This window comes from Zootermopsis nevadensis, unplaced genomic scaffold, assembly GCF_977971745.1.
Source record: "Zootermopsis nevadensis isolate Lab colony 2312 unplaced genomic scaffold, Znev_1.0 Znev_ptg000013l, whole genome shotgun sequence".
NCBI classification, from domain to species: Eukaryota; Metazoa; Arthropoda; class Insecta; order Blattodea; family Termopsidae; genus Zootermopsis; species Zootermopsis nevadensis.
The window spans coordinates 663,586-681,902 of record NW_028259145.1 but is presented as its reverse complement, the minus strand read 5'-3'; the positions used below and the strand labels follow the sequence as shown (position 1 = coordinate 681,902).

Here is an 18,317-nt window from a genome sequence, read left to right as displayed (position 1 = left end):
AAATTACGATAAGTCTCAGTCTTTCCTTCGCCACGGCTCTGACACACACCCTGTGTCTTATCTAGTAGGTAAAATAACGGCAGTCCAATAATGCATGCAGCTGTATTTCCACGCCGTATGTACCAGTTTCTAACTGCATACTTCGATAAGAGCGCCTCTCTGCCCTCAAGCTTAACACAAGGAAGGAATTGCAACTAAAGAATTTCAATAAACGATAAAATAAAAACTTTTAGAATCACAGAACTACTGTCTCATTTTAAGAAATCCTACATTTTTATTCTGGCTGTCTGATAAATTTCGAGTTTTCTACAATAATTTTCTCTTTCTTCACACATTACTATCTGTACACTGACCTAAAATAGTACTCAACTGATTATTTCAACATTCTTCCTAGTCCAAAAACGCTCGTTTATTCTCATACTCGAAACAATGTTATTAAAAGTCTTTTCAAGTACTGTTTTCACAGACAAGTTCCCGAAAATCGAGTCATAGCTGATATCTTTCTTGTGTGATTTATGGTCCCTATCTCGTTCAAGTATAACGTAGTCATAGTGATATATCCATAACAGACCCATCGTTCGTCATGAAAATACCACGTACGTAACTTCAATTTGAATTTCTTTTTCATATAACAGTGATAGCAGCGTATAATAAGAAAGTCTCGGTGGATTTTGAAACCATTAACTCTTTAAAGCTCAATGGTAACATCCCTTAACATTCAGTAACGTTCTATTTTGTTCGCAGTTTATTAATTTTCTTTTCGTGGATACACAGAAAAAACAGATTATTTCCCTAAAGAGCATAATCCAATTGATTTTATAATAAGGAAATGTGTTATCTTTGCGAGAGTAAATGAATTCTTGAATATTATTTAGATGACATGTGGCTTCAAAGTGTTACAGTCAACAGATTTTTAATTCCACTGGCTCCAACATTGCAATGCTTGAATACGCTGGGTAGGAGAAAGTAGCTCTTCTGAATCAGGGCAAAGAGCCTTCTTAACCTAAAAGAAAAGTACACACAACTTTTCTAGTCAACATAACAGATAATGCAGTTACTTCCCAGTTTCTGCAGTGACTGAACCAGATTGACTACTGTTGAGGTATTCGAGGTTTACACGGCGATTTGAGTTCAGACTGTGATCTTCTGGTTTCATTCCATGTTTTCGGAGAAGCATGCTGCCTCTACCATCAGAAACGAAATCAATTCTGAAGAATGTGGCAGCGTTTACCTCCGAAACGTCGGTATAAAACCAGAAAACTACACTGCGCAAGAATTCAGTAAAACATAGTATATTGGCTTGTACTGACTGGATAAAACCTGTCTTTCTTCTGTAGATAAATAAATATATTTACTCACTGCAATCAATGATAGGTTTCAAAATCCCACAACCAACATACAACTTATGTCAAGGTCACATGTACAGGAATCTCAGTGACTATAAATAAAGAATAATAATACAATGAGAGTTAAAAGTCGCCTCAAAACAATAAATGAAAGGATGACGATTCAAAAGGAAGAAGGAAAATATAAAAGGTACACAATATCAATAATTCCACGTGCAAATGAACACAGCAGTTGCGAAATTCATTTAATTCACGTTGAATAAAGAAAGTTGACTAAAGATGATTTTCTTCTGGGTTATTGCGCCTTGTAGTCTGATGATGGTGAAACGTCGGTAAACTTCTACCAGACTACAGGATGCAACAACCTAACCATCTTCAAACTGACCGCCGTGAAAATATCAAATCCTGCAGAGAAAATGGACGTTCTTGGTACTTGGTGGCTTCAACAACATTTTAATTTATTCGCCTAAGAGCGGGCCTCTTACCGCTGGTGATTACTGTAGTGTATTGGACGAATCAGGAGCTGAGGCTTTCGGGCAAAGTAACGCACGAATTGCAGACGGAAACAACGAACCGGAAGCAGAATCGATAAATAGCCCCACTCAGTATTACCCCGGTTAACACCACCCCTCGGTGGAATCGGGAGCATGTTACCTGCGATCCATTGCGTAATTAGTGGTTTCCAAGCAGCTAGAGCGTTCAGCGAGAACAATAAAACGAATTTCAGAAAGAACAAAGCATTCCATGCCCTTACCATAACTCCTTTATGGAGTTAACAAAGAAAGCTATGAGAAATACTTCTATTACGTTGCGTTTTAAAGCACATAAAGACAGAACATAAATGCGCGTATATTAAAACAAAAATTTAGATACATTTATCTCGTAGTATGAGTTAAACAGGAATGGAAAATAACATTTACTGCTTATCGTAACGTTTAACCCAGATTATTTCATGTTCCAGAGTAAAATACGTTAACGGTTACAAACACATTCGTGTTAAACCAAGATACTGATTTTTAAGATAACAGATGTCAATATCACGCAACTAGAGGACATTCCACGTTTGTATTTCTCAAGTTCATAGCAATAATACCAAAATGTCGGTCTAGTAAAACTTTGACGTGAGAACAAATATAACATGAGGTGTTCAGATTTTGTATGCAATGTTTTCGTCAAAAAATGTATGTTTTTTACTGAGGACGTATTCCGTATAATGTATATAATAACGTTTTAATCACTCCAAATCTATATTTAATTTCCGGTTATGATTTCGATTATTAGCAATTTTTATATGTTATTAATGGATAGAACTTCGATAGAAATAGTGAGCACGCCTTTAAATTCTCTAACAATGTTTTGTATGTCAGTATATACGGACACTTTTAGTTTTTTTGTGACAAATCTAAACCTGGACCTGCGTTTTAGTAAAAATTATGCACAAAAGTAAATCTCTTTACATTTTAATTATCACTGGTAATTTATAGTCAGTGCTAGGCTCCACGTATTAAGTGAAGCATTGGAATAAAAGGTTATATGGGCTATTGCTGCATTGATATTGATGATAATGATAATAATAATGACAACAGCAGCAGAAATTGTAGTATGTAACAATTTCCCGAAAAATTTTCATTTTCTGAACTCTTATACTACATTGTAATTCATTCTGTAGTTGTTTAATATAATAAACGATTACAGGGAATGAAGTTCTAAAGTCTATCCTAATACCGTTCTTAACCTCATGTAGTGTGTGTCATAAAAGAATTTCTGACGACCGAGACTTAGCAGAACAACAACTTTATTTACATTATACGACATATCACAACCAATTTTAAGCAACGCTGGTTTCCATTCCAGTCCCCCATTTGACATGATGTTTTACGTGCTGCCTGTAACAAATGTTACTTTAAGTTGACAGCCCAAGTTTACCCTTTTCATCATACAACACATCTCGTTTCATGAGCCCTGTGTCTAGGGGTCGATTTATTTTTCTTGAGATCACAGAAATAAATATTTTACGTTACCTCTCAGCAGTTCAAATTCTATTTGCTATTTTAAACAGTAGAAATTGTACGTTATCATCAAAATATACTCACAGAACAATATTTCTTTGGCTATAAACCTTCAGGGTAAGCTTTAAAAATAATCTTAAGAGACACTCTCACAGTTGTCACTTAATCAAACCAAGACATGAACACTACACAATGGCCGATCGTCGACTTAGTAGTTAAAGGAATTTCTACTTCATATTTCGGAGCGAGGCTTAAATGTGTCGATTCTAGATATGAAATCCACCTCTCACAATGACTTCTCTCTCGGAGAATCTTAGAATACTTGTCGGATATACGTTATTCATAATAGGTATGTTACTTCAAATTATACTTTACAAACTCCTTTGAATTGTAGTTATGAAACTACAACGATACTGAAGCTAGAGTCTGCATCCATCTTCAGGTAGAAAAACAGGGAAGAGGATATTACGCTAATCTGTAGGGGACCCTTGGCTAAGCCAGACACAGGCTAGTCTAATTTATATATTATAACGCCCCATCAATAGAAACCTTAAAACTTCGATTGTAATCCAAGTAGTCGATCTACTTACCACCATATTCGAAGTCATGTTTTGAATGCGCTTAAGCGATTCCCAGGCGAAGTAGTCACGGGTTCTTTCCTTCTTCAAAGCCAAGAATCTGCTGTCACAGTATGAGATCAGAACTGCATTGCGGTCATGTTATTGTGTCAGGTCACGAGATGTCTCTGTGACCATTGATAACTTCTCGTTAAATACCAAACTTGTGTGGCAGTGTTCCTCCTACCACTAATGGAGCCAGATTCATTAAACAACCAATCCACTTTACTCCGTCCGCCTTCGTCTCTACGCGCCTGCTTTCTCAAATTCTGTTTCCTTTTGCTTTGTAAAACTGAAGAAAACGTTTCCTATTGATCTCTTGCTTCTAATTTCAACATCTCTTAAAAGTAATGAAACTAGATATAATGTGAGTCGACATAAAGATTACTAGCAAAAGTCACAATTCATGAATTTCTCTAAATGTTGAAGACCCGGACATAAAACTACTTCAATCTCGGTCGAGATTGTAAAACCTCAAAACTGCTTTCAAAATTTTGTACTAAATATACTGAATCATAGGAATAGAACAGATGTAAACTGCATTGTACTCTGAATAAGAACATTCAACATACTACACAAAAATTCATGTTGTCGTCTTTCCAAATAATGTTGGAATTATTAAAACATCAATCAACAAATCTCGTTAAAAACTACAAAGAAAAATGTGTATACCCACAGTATTTAAAAGTAATTTACCCCAATTATTTGATGTATTTTGTTGTTGACATTACGCGGTAGCTGAAGCCTCATCGGGTTTATGATGCCAAGTAGAGGCAGGCATCCAAAGCACTACGGCGTAGTATAGAAGTGTAATTAACGTGTCCCTCCCGTGCTTGGTGCATTAGAACGTAACTGATACATTTTATTTAAAAGTTTAAATGAAGAATAGAAAAGTATACGCCCAGAAGATCAAATACCACAAAAAGAAGGCAGAGAGAATATGTAATTAAGAATGGAAGAAGGATGCAAACAGAAAACAGAACTGAAAAAATAAAAAAATAATAAATGACTGATCTGTTAATGTCACAAAAATGGCTTTATTTGGTTTCGAAAATGTTTGGCGGAGGAGAATTCTTCATAGCCCGTACGCAGTGATTATTTAACGAAAACACAAGGACATTTGCGGAAATAAGTGAAACGTACAAGAAATTTCACACAGAAAAAGACGTATTTTACTGTCGTCCACACATAACACTACAATATATTAATTAGATCAGGACGTAGTTTCACTGGATTTTCCTATTTTAGAAACCGATCTTCCATCTTCGGTTTAGGACACGAAAACGAAGCTTGTTTCTGCTAACTTAATACAGAAACGTTGTTTTGTTTGGTGAAAAATGTTCAAATTTCTGGCTAATTTTTAGAAATGAAGGTGATAGATTATTGGAGAAGAGTGAATCACCTTTTCCTCAATCTCAGATATGTTTCACTCAAGTGAGCTTGAGAAAACCTGTCAAAATTTTACTCTCCACTTCAAAATACTTTTATGAAAGTGCCTAATGCCACAAAATTTACAGATCGGAGGGCAGTTTGATTAACTGCGACACAGTCGATTCCTTAAGGAGTATTGTTACGGGGGGGGGGGGAATGAGAAATTCACACACAATTTGATTCAAAAAGACCACAGTTACTGAACATGGTTCATCATACAAGAGAAATATATATATATATATATATAGCTTAGTAATAGCATCCTTGTAACAGCATGGATTTTATTACGTGAATAAAGAGAGCTTAATGTGAATGTAGACTTACTGAGGTCTTTATCGCTCGGACAATGACCGTGGGTTCAAATCCCACTCAAGGTATCGATTTTTGTGTTGTCCTGTCCTGGACAACAGCATTGCGACTGGCCGATTCTACCGAATGTCTAAATAGATTAAGAAAGCTCCCATATGAGACCAGGCCAAGGTTTTTTAAGCTCCGTAGCACCAAGGAAAGAATCAAGGAAATATGTTCAGTGGTAGAACCAGGAGCGTTGAAAATATCTGATTTGTAGAGTGGAAGATAATTGTAAATTGATGCACATTATCAGTGAGTCATTTAGCACTTGGTAAACGGAAGTAATGAATTGTACATAACAATGTTTCACTGTAAGGGGAGAAAATACAATGAATATTTGGTCGTAGGAGATTACATAAAAGGAGAGCAAATAAACGTTTTAGATTAGGACCTTCATAATCTGTTTTCTTCACCGAATTATTAATATTATAAAATCTAGGAGGTAAAAGATTGGTGGTGCATATAGAACGCACGACTAATATGGGAAATGCATACAAAATATTTCGTCAGGAAATCTGCAAACAAGAGGTCACTTGGGAGACATGCATTGACGAGAGAATGTTAAAATTGATACAGCAGCAATGCAGTGCGAAGGAGATCTAATTTACCCGATTAAACGTAGGGTCCAGAGGAGGCTGGCAGTTTGTTGACTAGCTTGAGATTCTGTTGGATGATGATATTTATTACTGGGATTCATTCTCATTAATCACAGGTCTCTTATTGATGGATTAAATTGTTTATATGTTCAACTTATTCAATATGTTTCGTTGAACATAATGCAGTCCCAGTTTTTGCATACAAAACATTATAGAATGAGAGCACAAAAAACACTCTTCTCGACTCGGTGGAGTTTGAAGAGAAACGTGACGTGGGTTATGCCCCAAATGATTTAATTTCATTAGCGAAACAACATACGAGAAAGTACAGAGCGGACAGCGTGGTACGTGGGACGCAATGCAAAGACAAAGATTAAACCAAAATTGCACAACCCGTTCATCTTTCCACCATGTAAAAATTAAGACTGCGGTGACAATGCCTAACCAATGACGGACAAGATTTTATTCCCCTCATAAAATCAATGCAGGTTATGGATTTATTTACTTTGAACACCGTTTAATATTTCTCTAAACTATTGGCAGCTTCCAAGGAAATCAAATCATAATTAAACAGAGCTGAAAATTAAATTGAATATTCAATTTTCTTGGATATTATCCATCGTCTAGTAAATATAAAACGTAAAACGACGTTTCGGAGATGGGACTCTATCTCCGTCTTAGGTTTTTATTCAATTGACTCTTCACCATCGTCAAGAAGTTTTAGATTTGATATGAAAATTAAATCCATAGCGATCACAATACATACGTAAACTTGGTAGGACAGCTTTGAGGGGAAATTACCTTCAGAGTAGTGTAAACACACAGACTAGTACACATCTTTGTCTCGAGTGGGATAAGAACCAGTAATCCCTCCTCTACTTTTCAGAAAACAATAAATATCATACTAAACAGGTAAGCAGGAAAGTAACGCCTCTTCTTTGAATGCGTAAGGTACAAGAGGAGAATTTCTTCTATGAACCTGCTTATTCAAAGCACCCTTTTCGCTTAGTCATTTTCAAAGCGAATTCCAGAGAGAAATTCCCACAAGCGACTACACCTTCCCTACTGGTATTCCTCGTCAGATTTATTTACATTACATCAAGGATGAGATAGAAGAGGACTTTAGCACGTATGGAAGTAATGAGAAATGTACACAAAATTGTAGTCGGGAAACCTGACAGGAGGAGAATACCTGGGATTTCTTAAATTCCTTTGAGACTAATCTTCTCAGATACAGTCGTTAAATAATGCGAAGATCTGAGAAGCATCACGCCAATGTTAGATGCTTTCGCAGAGAAAGTGCGAAGAGTTGTTTCTCCTTTTCTCTTCGTGTGTTTATCCCCATGCTAATTAGAAAACTGACAAACTGAAATTTAACAAAAACGCGTTTTTATTAAAATGTTATGATATATTCAAAATATGTTTAAAGTGAGACAATGATAACTAGCACATACCTAACCTAACCCAAAGATTTCTCTTATTGCGTACAGTATATTAAAACAAAATATTTCAAAATGCAATTCACTTGAGCTGATTCGCTTGAAATATACCACGTAAATTACTCTAAGGTTCAACCGTTAATGCTGAACTACAGTTGAAATTGCCAACCACGAGTTCGAAGATGGGACACGAAACGCAATCATCTGACGTGGCATATTCTGTACATTAACAAAACGTGTCAGCTGATTGATATCGGAAAATAGTTTCCGACTTCACGAAACGTTTACCTCCCAGTGTTACATTAATCATCAGCTTCACTCTGTGGTCAGCTGTTATACATCTGAAGTCTAAAGTTTTCTATCCTTAATCAGATATTTGAGATTCTAACGGTGGTCAAGATGTCGATAGTGGTTTTGCACGTAGTTAATAACGTTTCGGAGAAACGTGTTGTCTCCATCTTCAGGGCGACATTTTGTAATCACCTGCAACACCACACAGAATAGCAATTTCTAAGACCACAATCGAGATGTGTTCATCAGTTAACGCTCTTAATTATGTCTTTGTTACAAATCAAATATTTAATCGAGATACACTCTCGAGATAACACGTCTGATGTGTTCTTAAATGTATGTGGATCGAATCGTTACCACGTCACTATATTGATTTTCATTAAAACAGTTACATTCATAGGGCTATTGTGATAATATATTTATACACAATAACTTGAAAGTTGTGTAACAGTGTTAGTTGATGCCAACAGAAGTTAGTCGGAACGTGTCAGAAATGAGTTTAATGATCTAAGTCCGTCAATCTGTGTTGGCTATGGTCTTACATTGTCCTTTAAACCTAATGTCCAGTTTTAAAGCAACTATGGAGCTTCATTCTCCACCTATCTCATTTATCATTCATCAGCTGCTTTTCTCCTCTTTGCTACAATCTGATCCAAGCCTTGATATTATCTATTTTAACTATGCAATTATCTAAATATCACTAAGGGATGATTTTCAGACTCTGTATTAACAGGATGATTTATGTTCCGGCGACTGAGATGAGTGAGGTTATTAAGAACGTCAGCAAAATAACCTGGTCTCGGTTTATTTAAAGATAGGTGAAACCTGAGAGAGAAGATTAAACGGGTACATCTCGATTACAGATCTCGAGAGTTTCACTAACTCCCAGAAAGGCTGCAAACCTGCAAAGCGCGCAAATATCCGCTACCCGAACAACAATCACAGCTTCGACCAGAGTAGACAGTTCCCGTGACCTCAGGCACAAGACCGTACTCTGATAATGTGATTTGATCTTTGAGAATTAATACAATTCTGAAGCCCGTACGAGGTGCGATCAGAAAGTTTCAAGACTGCGCCTATAAAAACCCGTACACTTATCTCAGATATTAAATTCATCCATCACCCTCGAAGATATTAAATTCATCCATCACCCTCGAAGTAGTTCCCCTGGGAGTGAACACAACGATCCCAGCGCCGCAGCCAAGCCTGGAAGCATCCCTGGAAATCTTTCTTTGTCAGCCTGTCAAGCACCATCTGCGATTCTGCCTGAATCTCTTCTATCGTCTCAAATATCCTTCCCTTTAGCTGAATTTTCATCTTTGGGAAGAGGAAGAAGTCACACGGAGCTTAGAAAGGAAGTTGGGGTCGGTTCTTGCAAGATCTTTGAGCTCCTGACAAACGAGAAGTCGATTCTGCTTCTGGTCCTCAGACAGGATGCGTCGCATGTGGAGTTCTTCCTTTAGAATCAGCTGACAGGTCCCATAGCCTATCCCAACAATGTCGCACAAGTCGTTGATGGTACGACGTCGATCTTCGTAACATTTTCGGGCGTTGTGCTCGAAGATGGTCGTCCAGAACGCTCGTCATCATCGACAGAGGTTCGGCCATTTTTAAAACGTGAATGCCACACAAAAGTTTGTGCACGACCCATTGAGGACTCCCCAAATGCTTGCTTTAGCATTTCATAGGTTTCCGTAGCCGTTTTGGCGAGTCTTTGGCAAAATTTGATGCACACGCCATTCCGAAATCGCAGGAGGGTCGGTGTAATGCACTACCAAAACGCCCGTAACTAAGAAACAAATGCTAATTCGATGATGCCGGCTGGCACACTGATTCACTATTAATGTAGGCCGCATCCCCTAGCGGCGGAAGCTCGTACTACATCCGGTTCGCCCGCTATTGACACAGTCTTGAAACTTTCCGATCGCACCTCGTATTTAGACGCCAAGCGACTCTACCATTACTTGCATTCTGTGCACGTGATGTATTAAAAATCTTCTACTTGCATAAAACATGATTTATGTTTTGCACATACTTATTCTGTCAGTCCCAGGTCTCGGAATTTTGTCAGCTGCATTCATTAAATTAATTAACTCTCTTCTCTTATTTTAAATGTTTCTACCTTCATTTCACCAATATTTGATTGCTAGAGACATGATCAAAAACAGCACAGTCACAGTCACAGTCACATGAAACTAAGAACAATTGAATAACGTCTGGGCTGTAGCTAAACTTAGTTAATTTCCAATTCCACGCTGGGGGTCGAATTAAACAGAACACAAAAGTGTTGCTCGTCTGACAGGGGACTGCGGGAAGCCCTCACACTGCCATTCTATTCCCCTTACTCTAGTCTGCGGATTGGGATCGTATCAAGGAGTGAGTTAGAGGGATACTACAGCCAGAGTACAAATTATTCACTACTCCACCAGGAAATGAATTAGGATGACGTCAACCCTAACCCCGTATCAATCAAATTGACACTTTTAGATAGCGTACATACCACACACAAACATAGGATGTGCCCGGCATGACTCATAAAAAGGACATAACATCGTTCTAGACATTTGAGCACAGAGCATAATAGCGGTTCAGATGCATTTTATCCAAGCAACATAGAATAATTTAGGATTCCTCACGAGAAGCGTTCTTGTGTTCAATGTCATGACGTTCGAGCGCGAATTCATTAAGTAAATACGTATATGACAAACAGTGTCCGTCCGTATACAATACAGGCTTTGCCAAAACGATGTAAACACACTGTACCCGACTTTCGTCAGCTGTGTGAAAATGAGAACATGTGCCATCAACAAGGCGGAGAGCCCCCGCGTTGTAATCGTGGTGTCAGGAAAACAAATTTCCCGACCGATGGACAGGACCCGGAGGATGTGTTGAGTGCCCCCAAGGTGCCAGATTTAACCCCGTCTGTTCCTTTGCTGTGGCGTTACTAAAGGGACGCAGTGTACAGCACAAAGCCTGCATAAGTTTAAGAGCTTCAGAAGAAAATAATAATTAATACGTCTTGCTTAGTCGTCCCAGCATCAACATTGGTTGTCGCTTGTCAGTCTGCGCCACGAAGCTAACTGTAGTCATTTTCAACACACATATTAGATTAGCTAATTTACGTAATGCCAATGCTGATGTATGAATTGCAATTATAAATTATGGTACTAACTGTCTTTGTATTCCTTATAACATAATATTCATTACATCAGTATTTAATCACATTTAATATTTACGTCACTAAACCGACCATTGGCGTCTATAATCGTTATTCATCTTCCTTTCACTTGAAATTACGTACCTTACACTTTTTAAAAACGTTTCTTTAAACATTCTTCATAATAAAATTGATTATACATCAAAAGTTGTGACCTTCATCAGATATATTACTGTTCAATATAAATGTTAAAATCAGCAAATAGAGAAGAAATCACATAATTATGCAATTAAGCGAACAGAAAACGTCGTAGCACGACCTGTAATTTTTGTTTCTGGGGATAAATATTTAAGATAAAAATCCCTTGAGCACAAATAGGACAACAGTCCTTAATAATCAGTTTGTACACTGAGCCTCTCTGAGTTCGTTCTATTGTACCAATGACATGCTAAAATCAATAACTGCGTTCACTTGACATTTTATATTTCCTCTCGTTCGTCATATCTACAAAAAATATTAATACCAGGTGCTGGCTCTTTTGAATCGCATTGACTGGAAACTTATCAATAAGAAACCTGCTGTGTAACTACGGCATTTGTTAATTTAAAATCATTACATTCCCACTCCTATACAAAAAAGATAGACGACAATTAAACTTCTGAGAAGGCATTAACTCCAAGTTTAACCCACACGCTCTGCGAACTTATAACAGAACGCTATATAAATCACAGCCACGTCAAACTAAGTCTCTTTACTCAAAACCAGGCCACTGACAGATACGTAAAAGCATTGTAATCTCGTTTTGGTTCAGTTAAATAACACTGACAATTTCTAATAAGAGTTAACACTCTGGTCTTCCGTTATAGTATGATGTAACTTTCAATTCCGGGAGGCGAACACAGTTCCATGTGCCATATAAATAACCTGGAATGCTTATGAGGTTATTGTTCGCGACCTCCATCTATGGTGTGTTCAGAAGTCAAGGCGTCATAATTACCCGGGTATCTAGTACCAATCTAATACCCACAATGCTCAACTGAGCTCCTGTTCCAAGCCTAAACAAAATTTATTCACAAATGTTCACGACAGAAATTTCTCTTCTGTTGGCTTTGAAGTGACTTTGTGTTCTGCTGTTCACTGACAACGTTATGAGTGCTATATGCATTTTCCGGCATGTAACGAGCGAAATGCATGTGATTTATTTCGTAAGTTTAACAATTCATTTCAGAAATACGAAATACTTATCAATATTTCGTTCATCTTCGTTTTAAAAGATTTAATACAAGAATTATCAAAATATTTTCATAAAGACACCTCCACCCCCTCCCCTCCTCCATCAACCAATCAACCGGTATACCCAACAGTGCCATCTGTCCCTCACTACGAACATAATTCTCTCGCAAGACACAAAAGCAGCTTATAACTGTTTTATGCTAAACTCTGTTAATGTACGTATTGATCACTGTGCGTAACAAGGATTGTACACTGAATACAAAGTTCGTTAAAATGAAACGCTAGATTATTAACAACGCGGTTAAGATTCGAAAGGGCTACTCCCACTAGCATTCTAGGTTAATAAATTTATAAGCAAGTGCGAGCTGACTTACAGCCAAGGCTATACAAACACAGAAGCAGAATTGTATTAAGCGCCCACAGCCGCGTTCCCACGACAAGGGATTCACAAACGAAATGTGTTCCGGCTGAATTCACTTTTAATAATATTTCATGTTAATTTCTGATCCAAAAATAATTTAAAAGGTCTACAAATTCAAGTTTCTAGATAGTTACATTTCTTCGTTCAGATCAACAAACAGCACACTAAAACAATAGAACAATACATCATTTAACAGCAGAAATCAGACTTAAGTTTTACGCAACTGTGGTCTCGTGTGAGGATGACTTCAGAGAGATTAAACCATCTAAATGCGACTGAAACGGGATTCATGAGATCAAGACAGACATAAGTTGAGAAACAAAATATTTGGACGATAAAACATTAACAAGATCTTAGACAAATACAGAACAAAATGGCAGAACACGTGCAGAACATACAATGAGACCTAATACAAACAAAAATTCGACTGTACGTACTACATCGAAATAAAGAAGAAATATACGGTAATCTGAAAGAGACGGACACTAGTCACAAAGGACCAGCGCCACTAGCTGAAAAAGAAATTAAAGAAATTAAGACATATTTATGTTCAGTAGCGCAAAACATATTTAGATACTGTCATCAAGTGTATACACACAAGAACATTAATAGACAATTAATAAACAAATTTGAGAGAGAAACACGGGTACTCGAGTTATAGCTATCTCGATGTTAACGCGTGGATGTAATACCTGGGCCCTCAACAAAGTGCATAGAAAATAAGTCTGAAAGATTCTGACAACTGTAAGTTGTAGTATACTACGTAAAAGTGTTATTTTGTATTTTGTATAACGCCCATATTTCAATCGAATTACGATTTGAACTAAATTTGACAGCCCAGAGAATTTTAGTAAGAAATTCCACTTATTACAGAGATGCGGGAAGGACGTGGGAAGATTATAATAAATTCTTCTCGGGCTAACAGACGCGTAAGTTCGCTTAATGAAGAAAACGCCAACGACTCTAGAACCATCTTCGTCCTCGTTCTCAGGGTACTGTAGTACTCTGAGACAGGCTGGCTGGTAGCTCGAGAAGAATTTATTATACTTAGTCGCCGTGAAAGCTTCAGATCGTACAACATCGGAAGATTCTTCCGAATCGGAATGTGCAGCATAACGACGAAAATTTGAAACGAAAAAGATGGTGACATCTTAACACACGCGGTTACTTCAGATGCAATCACAGAATTCAGGAAAAATCATTACTTTTCGGCACTTCAGAATCACTGTTCATGATTCTACGAGCAATATTATGAGCACAAGTTACAGCAATATATTCCGTCTGACCAGGAACTGCCAGTGGCGGACTACGAGAAATTCTGCTTTGCAGACAGGTGACGCAACTGCACAATTATGCAGTACCGCATATGCTCCCCATTAGGGCCTTCGTAGGATGTAAATATTCACGAGCGCCCTCTTATGAAATCGGCAAACTTTCGTCAAACAAATAAATTTCTCAGACTCAGTCAACTGGTGAATCATTACGGTGGGCCACAAAGACCATGGGGGTAATTAACCTCACGAACGTTTATGCAACATTGTCGCTTAAAACGCGTTACAAAACACATCTAAACATCTTTTTGTTAACTGCTTAGGACTTGTAGAAATGAGATCAGGGGGTGTTCCCATATAGAACACATTCTTTACAGATGCATTCATTATCATCGTCCTTTACATTAATAAATTGCAGAAAAAATCTGGCGTGACAAACCTAAATATTATTTTACTTCATACTTCTCTCGTTGCACGATAAATTATCCTTGAGTTTACTGATTAATCTCCATGTGAAGGAGCTTCAGTGCAGTGGTTCCCAAACTCCTTTAGACCGACACTCCCGCAAACTGAATAAAAACTTCAAGGCACCAACCTAAAAACAATTATTACATAATTTAGAAATTTAAAAAGTGATTATTAATAACATTAATATATGTGATGTAGATTTTCTATTAATTATGTTCATGAAAATTAACATGGACTTTCCTTTACAATTTATATAAATTATAATTAGGCCCAAGTATATTTTGGCATACCATCACAGAAAGTTGGCTGTTACGACAGAGCCATGGACAAAGGTGAACTACATTTCGTAACCTTAAGGCAGACAGGATTCATCTAGCATAGGCAAAGTTTCTGGAATGCCAGAACGCAGCTTAAAAGCCATGGAGAGCCAAGGTAGTACAGAGGGCTTATGGAAACTGGGGTACGTGGCACTAACCAAATCCAGGGAGGCCTTGATTAGTGTGCCCATAAGGTCAAAATTTAAGGGCAATACTCTAAGGAAAAACATCAACATTCTTCAAGGACCTACGAACTCCGTAAGACCAGGGACCTACAGGGAGGGCTTGATTACGTAAACTAACAAAAGAACATTTTAACACATTGCTTTTCAGGATTTTACCATCTGGGCAGGCATTTACTGAAACCAGGCGATTATCATGAGGTCTTGCTAAGTAGGACACTGCTGTTGTATGGTATGGGGTTGCTGGCGGATTAGAAGAACGGGGAAACACTGAAGATCAGCTAAATTGTCGTAGTGCAAGAGTCGCTTGGACGCCCAGCTCATTTACTTACATTACACCCAAGTATATAAAACGCATGACTAATAAGTAGGAAGCAGCATCCTATGTAGGCTATAAAGTGGTTTGTGGGGCGGATCATGAGGGCTGTAGCCGGGGTCTGTAACAGCCGCTGGATTCTCACGACTTGGTTTTAAGGACCACCCAATTAAAGTAATTCACTTCGACTATTGAATAGGAAGACCGGAATACGTACAGAAGATACTAATAATTGACTATTACCGTTTAAAGGCTTAATAAATTACGTTTAAGCTTCAAGAGGAGATCCATAATTTAAGATCTTCCGACAGATAATTGAAGAACTTTGAATTGATAAAATTCGATATATTTCCTTAACTGTCTGTAATATGTCTGAATTGCTATCTTCTTTATCTTAAAGAGCTTCTGAAAAGATTTAAGTGCACGAGGTTTTATCTTAAGACTTCCTATCAATTAATAAGCTATGCTCAGATTCGTATCTTTTAGAGTTCTTTCAAAAATGCCTAAATTATTATTTCAAGATTTGTAAAATATTTTGTCTTTTCGATTTTTTTAACGAAGAGGGTTTGGAACACGCGTACTTATTTGAAAATCATTAAACGTAACAAAATATAGTTTCATCTCTCTTGGGAGGGGCTTATGTTTCTGTATTGTTCCATGGAATTTCCTCAAGACAAGCGTTACCTTTCCATTCATATGAATTATTTTACTTACATCGCAAGATTTTATTTTTGCGTGTCAACATTTATTAATTAGTCCATTTTCCTTAATGATTTTGCCTCAGTTCTTCCTTCATGTATCGTTTTTGTCATATGACTCTTCAGGTATATTTCATATCCAAACCACTATAACAAATTATTTATTTTTTCTCAATATAATTTTAATTTTATTTCTTATTTAATTTAAAACCTCTAGTAATGTTTCATGTTTTCCCTACTAAGGTACAAAAGCGGAATAATCAAATGAAGAAACATTACACATGCTGATATTTACATTAAGAGACGATTTGAATGACATATGTGAATTCAACTTGCAAAATAAACACACAATCAAACACAATGAATGTGTGTGTTTTGAATTGCTTTCTCTTTCTTCAAGATGTCTGCCTTCTGGGTTGTCGGCCAATCATTGCCATTATAAAGCAGGCAACGAGCTCCTTTGAAACGTAAGAGTATTTTCACTTCTACCAGACCACACGTAACAAAAATCCAGAAGATAGCCATGTTCATTCTCTCCGTCGGGGAAACTACAAATCCCGTCCGATTATTTGACTGTCATTTTAAGATTGACATATTTTAAGAACAACAGCCCACAGACCTACACACATATATCGCATTCCTAAATTATTAAACCTGCTGCAATCATACAAGTACACTCCCACGCTTCCTACTAAATTATAATATAATTATCATCTATTGACAAATCAATTTTAGTTCTTAGTCCGTACCATCCATCAACTTGAGAGATCAACTTCAGTTCCTTGTCAGTTTCATTTAGTTCAGCCTTTTCTTCTAATGACACTCCCAGTCCAAATTATCTCCGAATCACACCTCCTGTAATTACGTTATAGTTAAAGGGTATAAAATAATTAGTAAATTATTTTTTTAAGAAGAGGGCTCTCAGTAAAAAGAGAAATTACAAAGTTTACCGCCAAAAATACCCTTCTTTGGATAACGTCGCTAATGAAGTTTAACAAGGTAACATAATGAAATACAGTGAATTCTAAACTCGCCCCTTATTACGAAATCGTAAAAAAGACGCCCGTCAGAGAACTTATTTTCTGCAATGATCCCAGGTAAAGGCATCCTTCCTTAAAGCCGACCACTTTCCCACTTCTAATGGAAGACAGGAGAGCAACAGTGGCGCACGACAGATCCTAGCAAACCTAGGGACACAAAAATGTTAGTCGGAATCAGGGCAGGAGCCTTTGCGATCAAACAAAAGAATACAAATACGACACTCGTTATGACCTGAACATTGATCACACGTGGATTTCTTTGTTACAAGACAAAAGTTGAATATATTTCACACTATTGGATATCATTACTTCCTACACAGAAATGTTCTCTACTTCGTCGTCAAACTATTCTTCCGGGCTCCTGATTCCGGTCGTAAGCGTTCATCCCTGCCGCGTCCACAACCACTGTTAGGTTCGCACGTCACTTCCATTTGACAGTCATCTCTCTCCTTAGATGACGTCATCCTCGTGTCTTCAACAGGAGGCTGGCACTTTGCGACAGCCCGTATTTGCATTTCTAGTAATGGTTCGACAGTTCGCCTCAGCGTTCTAGAACAAGTCATCAGTGTTTCCAGAACTCGCTCCATTTCTCCACCGACAGACGTCAGAGGCGAGGGGGGGGTGCTTGCTGAAGTAATTTGGACGTTGCTAGAAGCTTCCAGCATTATGAATGATACAACACAAGGCCGACTGAGCCACTATGACATATCAGAATAAGAAGAATATAGGATTAAGTACTTATAACGAGTATGGGGTAATAGTATTCTGAGATATCATGTCAAGCCACCAGACCACAAATTCCAATTGAGATGTGGAGTTTGAATCCAAATTACTCTACGGATGTATGTAAATGGAATAAGAGCGGAAACTGCCGACCTCGTTCTTCTAATACACCAGCAGCCCCTTACGTGCAGCAAAGAACAATATATTGCTTTGTGGGATCTCATGATAATCGCCTAGTTCCGGGTAACGTCAGCCCAAACTGCGAAATCGTGGTTTACCCAACGCATCACAATCACAAAGGGCACGGTAGCACCTTCTACAGAAGGGATTATTAACTTTCGCAACTTTGAAGAAGTGTCTTCTCAGTAGTCCTGTCACTTGTATTACTTGGAACCTGCTGAGCCCGTCTAA

The 18,317-nt window shown here is 37.6% G+C and overlaps 1 protein-coding gene across 7 annotated transcripts in view; it reads right to left on the bottom strand.

Annotated features, from left to right (window-relative positions):
- Window positions 1–18,317, bottom strand: part of LOC110838519 (uncharacterized) — a 581,802-nt gene that overhangs the window by 58,523 nt on the left and 504,962 nt on the right. The window contains exon 1 of one of the 7 annotated variants that reach the window (XM_087348335.1): window positions 3,946–4,017. The exons of the other annotated variants lie outside the window; for them this stretch is intronic. The gene's annotated coding sequence lies outside the window, so the exon portion shown is untranslated. Of the gene's footprint in view, window positions 1–3,945; window positions 4,018–18,317 lie in introns of those variants that run through there. 7 annotated transcript variants of the gene reach the window in all.